This window comes from Lathyrus oleraceus, chromosome 5 (assembly GCF_024323335.1).
Source record: "Lathyrus oleraceus cultivar Zhongwan6 chromosome 5, CAAS_Psat_ZW6_1.0, whole genome shotgun sequence".
Taxonomy (NCBI): domain Eukaryota; kingdom Viridiplantae; phylum Streptophyta; class Magnoliopsida; order Fabales; family Fabaceae; genus Lathyrus; species Lathyrus oleraceus.
In genome coordinates this window covers 76,202,590-76,207,889 of record NC_066583.1, presented here as the reverse complement: position 1 = coordinate 76,207,889, position 5,300 = coordinate 76,202,590, and the positions used below count along the sequence as shown (strand labels likewise).

The 5,300-nt window shown below is 39.0% G+C and overlaps 1 pseudogene; it reads left to right on the top strand.

The window, feature by feature from the left end:
* Positions 1-3,157: 3,157 nt before the first annotated feature.
* Positions 3,158-3,257, top strand: LOC127089196 (uncharacterized; annotated as a pseudogene).
* The last annotated feature ends 2,043 nt before the right edge of the window (positions 3,258-5,300 follow it).

Sequence of the window (5,300 nt, the reverse complement as noted above, 5' to 3'; positions counted from 1 at the left end):
TTATTTTGGCTCCTACCAGGTAAGAACGAAATTTATCTAGCGCAAATACCACTGCTAGGAGTTCTTTCTCGGTTGTGGCATAATTCATCTGCGCTTCATCCAGGGTTCTGCTAGCGTAATATATAACGTGAAGCTTTTTATCCTTTCTTTGTCCTAAAACAGCACCTACAGCATAATCACTGGCACCGCACATTATTTCGAATGGTTCATTCCAGTCTGGTGTCTGCATAATGGGTGCGGAGATCAATGCTTGTTTAAGAGTTTGAAATGCTTTTAAACAGTTATCGTCGAATATGAATTCAACATCTTTCATCAACAGTCCGGTTAAGGGTTTAGTTATCTTAGAGAAGTCTTTGATGAATCGTCGGTAAAAACCGGCGTGTCCTAGAAAGCTTCGTACTTCTCTCACGGTTCTTGGGGGTTGAAGATTTTCGATTACCTCTATTTTGGCTTTGTCTACTTCAATTCCTCTGTTCGAGATGATGTGTCCTAAAACAATTCCTTCTTGTACCATAAAGTGGCACTTTTCCCAATTAAGTACTAAGTTTACTTTTACACATCGTTCAAGAACTCTTTCCAGGTTTTCAAGGCATTCTTCGAAACTTTGTCCGTATACAGAAAAGTCATCCATGAATACTTCCATGATGTTTTCGAGAAAGTCGGCGAATATTGCCATCATGCATCTTTGAAAAGTTGCAGGGGCATTACACAGACCAAACGGCATTCGTCTATACGCGAAGGTACCAAAAGGGCATGTGAATGTTGTCTTTTCTTGGTCATCAGGGTGAATTGGTATTTGAAAGAAGCCTGAATAACCGTCTAAATAACAGAAATGTGAATGTTTAGCTAATCGTTCTAACATTTGGTCAATGAATGGTAGAGGGAAATGATCTTTTCGGGTTGCTTTGTTTAGTTTCCTATAGTCAATGCACATTCTCCATCCCGATTCGATTCGTTTAGTTATAGTTTCTCCTTTTTCGTTTTCAATAACGGTTATGCCTCCTTTCTTGGGTACAACGTGTACAGGACTAACCCATTTGCTGTCAGATATAGGATATATAATACCTGCTTCTAATAACTTGGTTATTTCTTTCTTTACTACCTCACTTAGGATCGGATTTAGTCTTCTCTGGTGTTCCCTAGAGGTTTTACAGTCTTCTTCTAACATGATGCGGTGCATACAAATAGAAGGGCTTATTCCTTTAAGATCGGTGATGTGGTATCCTAGTGCAGTTGGATATTTTCTTAAGATATGTAGGAGTTTTTCTGTTTCGAGTCTTCCTAGATCTGCATTAACTATCACAGGTCGTTCAAGTTCTAAGTCTAGGAATTCATATCTCAGATTTTTGGGAAGTGTTTTCAAATCAGGGGTTGGTTTGTTAAGACACTGCGTAGGATCTGGTGTTATTGCTAGGCATTGTTTAGATTTGTCCTCTAAAAGATAGTCTGATGGTTTGTCTTCTCCTGACTCTGCTTCTTTTATGCATTCATCGATGATATCCATGAAGTAACATGTATCTTCTATTGCAGGTGCTTTCAAGAATTGGGAAAGAATGAATTCATTTTTTCTTCACCTACTTCGAAGGTGAGTCGTCCTCGTTTTACGTCTATGATTGCACCGGCAGTTGCTAAGAATGGTCTTCCTAGTATAATAGGTGTCGTATCATCTTCTCTAATGTCCATAATTGTGAAGTCAGTGGGAATGTAAAACTGACCTATGCGTACGGGAACGTTTTCAAGGATTCCTACAGGATATTTGATGGAACGATCTGCTAATTGCACAGACATTTTGGTCGGTCTTAATTCTCCCATCTCCAGTTTCTTACATATGGATAAGGGCATAACGCTAATTCCGGCTCCTAAATCGCATAAGGCTTTGTCGATGACAAATTTTCCTATGTGACAGGGTATAGAGAAGCTACCCGGATCCTTGAGTTTAGGGGGCATGTTTTGGATTATAGCGCTACATTCGGCAGGGAGTGTAACGGTTTCGCTATCCTCAAGTTTCCTCTTATTAGAAAGAATTTCTTTTAAGAATTTAGCATATGAGGGCATCTGCGTAATAGCTTCGGTAAACGGAATTGTAACGTTTAATTGTTTAAGGAGATCAACAAATTTTCTAAATTGGCCTACATCTTTGGTTTTAACAAGCCTTTGAGGGTAAGGTATAGGTGGTTTGTAAGGTGGTGGAGGTACATAAGGTTCCTTCTTTTCTAGGGTTTCCTTATTACTCTCTTCCTTTTCCTTAGGTTCACTTTCCTCAGTGGATTTCTCAGGGTTTTGGTTTTCTATCCTTGGGTCAGACGGTCCTTCCACTTCCGTTCCACTTCTCAATATAATTGCATGAGCTTGGCTTCTCGGATTGGGTTGGGGCTGTCCAGGGAATGTACCAGTTGGTGCAGCGGTAGGTGCTTGTTGTTGAGCTACTTGAGATATTTGCGTTTCCAGCATTTTGTTATGGGTAGCCAAGGCATCTACTTTGCTTGCGAGTTGTTTAAGTTGTTCGCCAGTGTGTATGTTCTGGTTTAAGAAATCTTTATTGGTTTGTTGTTGGGAAGCTATAAAGTTTTCCATCATGATTTCCAAGTTGGATTTTCTAGGGGTATTATTGTTAGGATTCGGTTTCTGATATCCTGGAGGTATAGATGGGGCTTGATTTGGAGACTGTCCAGGCGCGTATAAAGCATTATTACTCTTATATGAGAAGTTTGGATGGTTCTTCCAATTTGGATTATAGGTATTCGAATAGGGGCTTCCTTGAGCATAGTTTACTTGCTCTGTTTGGATTCCAGTCAAGAGTTGACATTCCGCAGGAGTGTGGCCTTGGATTCCACAGACCTCGCAATTCTGAGTTATAGCAACCACGGCTGCTGGAGGCGATACGTTTAAACTTTCAATCTTCTGGACCAAAGCATCCACTTTTGCATTGACGTGATCAAGGTTACTTATCTCGTACATGCCAGTTTTCGGTTGAGGTTTTTCCACTGTTGTTCGTTCGGTTCCCCACTGATAGTGGTTTTGGGCCATGCTCTCGATAAGCTGGTAAGCATCAGCATAAGGTTTGTTCATTAGTGCACCACCTGCAGCGGCGTCTATTGTTAACCTTGTATTGTATAAGAGACCATTATAAAATGTGTGAATTACTAACCAGTCTTCCAAACCATGGTGTGGGCAAAGTCTCATCATGTCTTTGTATCTTTCCCATGCTTCGAAAAGAGACTCGTTGTCTTTCTGTTTAAATCCGTTTATCTGGGCTCTTAACATAGCTGTTTTGCTTGGTGGAAAATATCGGGCAAGAAAAACTTTCTTCAACTCGTTCCATGTGGTGACTGAGTTGGAAGGAAGAGATTGAAGCCATCTTCTAGCGCTATCTCTTAATGAGAAAGGAAAAAGACGAAGTCGAATTGCCTCTGAAGTGACACCATTAGCTTTAACAGTATCAGCGTATTGGACAAATACGGATAAATGAAGGTTTGGATCTTCGGTAAGATTTCCAGAGAATTGGTTCTGTTGCATAGCCTGCAACAACGAAGGTTTAAGTTCAAAGTTGTTTGCTTCGATTGCGGGCGGAGCAATACTTGAATGCGGTTCATCTTGCGATGGAGCGGCGTAATCTCTAAGAGCACGAGCTGGTTCTGCCATCTCGGTTAAAGAAGGAAAATCTTTGAGATCAGGAAGGTCTATAGGAGGGAGATTGTTTTCAGCACGATATTCCCGAATTCGTCGTAAGACTCGGAGATATAGTTCTATATCGTTGATTCGTAAATAGAGCGGTTCGCCTTGAGAGCGAGTGCGTGGCATACAAATCAACGAAAGAAAGAAAATAGAAGAAAAAGAAACCTTAGTCTCTACAGCGTAACGGAAGAGTTACGATATCGATTGAATAAAAGTCCCCGGCAACGGCGCCAAAAACTTGATCGCTCGACTGGGTGAGTCGAGAATGGGATACAAACTGCAAGTGCACAGTTCTATCGCGTAGTTTTAAAAGATATCGATCCCACAGGGACTTATGAATCGATATACCGTTATCTAAAGTTACTACGTAAATCTAAGGTGAAGATGTTTGATTGTTTGGGGAAAAACTAAGAGCTAAACTAATGTCTAGATTAAATATTAATAAAACGGATATCGGTATGTAATTCGTCAAAACTAGGGAATCAAGTCTTTGTCGGTTTCTTGGTTTTAAAATGAATCGTTTCGGTTAACTTTATTGGTTAAAGGTTCTATCTCAAACTCTCGCTCTGTTGAATAAACCATGATTTTATATTAATGTTGCTGTCACTTATAATTAAGTCAAAAACCATATTTTGAAAACAATAAAGTTGCAGAAACTCTTTTTAAGAAAATACTGACCGTTTTAAACACCCTTATCTCAAACTCTCGCTCTGTTGACTTAGGTTATATAATTAAATCCAAATGCTTAACTCTCGTCCTCACATTCAATCTTTAAAAATACTTTTTGGAAAAGGTCAGAATTTAATTAACTCTAAAACTTGCTCTCGCCCTGATCTAGAATTAATGCCTAACTTACACTGTCCAGTTAAAATCTCAAACTCTCGCTCTATTGATTTTAACTTCTTTATGTCTTTTACTTTTGTAAAAAATCTTGTTATTAAACCTGTAAGTTGAGACCATAAAAAGATTGATTTTGATTTTAAGTTTAGATAGACCGACTCAGTCTCGATCCCTTATTCTGCTTACTTTACATACCGATACCTAGGCAAATTAGCCAGACATGCTAAATAAACAAGGATTTATATCATGCATAAACAGACTCATTCCAGGCAGGCAATATGAATAAACAATAGAATAAAACATAAAAAATTAAATAACAATTAAAGAACCTGAATGCGTAATACAATGGTCTTGAACACTCCACCACAAGCCGGTAGGATTTGTTCTTCGATTCTTCAATTAAGCAGTAAAATAAATCAAGGAAATAAAACTCGAATATAACGTAAGGTTAAATCCGGTATAAAGTTGCACAGTAGTTTCCGGTGTAGAAACTATTATGCGAAAAATATCTAAAAGCTAAAAACGGGAAAGATAAATTGCAAGGGAAAAGAGAAAGTAAAGCTTGCAAAAGAAATAAATAAAATGAACAATGCTGGAAAGGAAGAAAAATAAGCAAAGGCGTGAAAGGAAAATTTGGCAGAGCTTTCGCAAAACTGAGCGTGCAAAAACTTGTCGTTCGGCAAAGAGAGGAGATGGCTATTTATAATAGCCTTGGTAACTGCCTTGCGTTTCCTACGAGTCTTCAGCATGGCTAAATACACGGCTTGGGAATAGGACACGAAGTC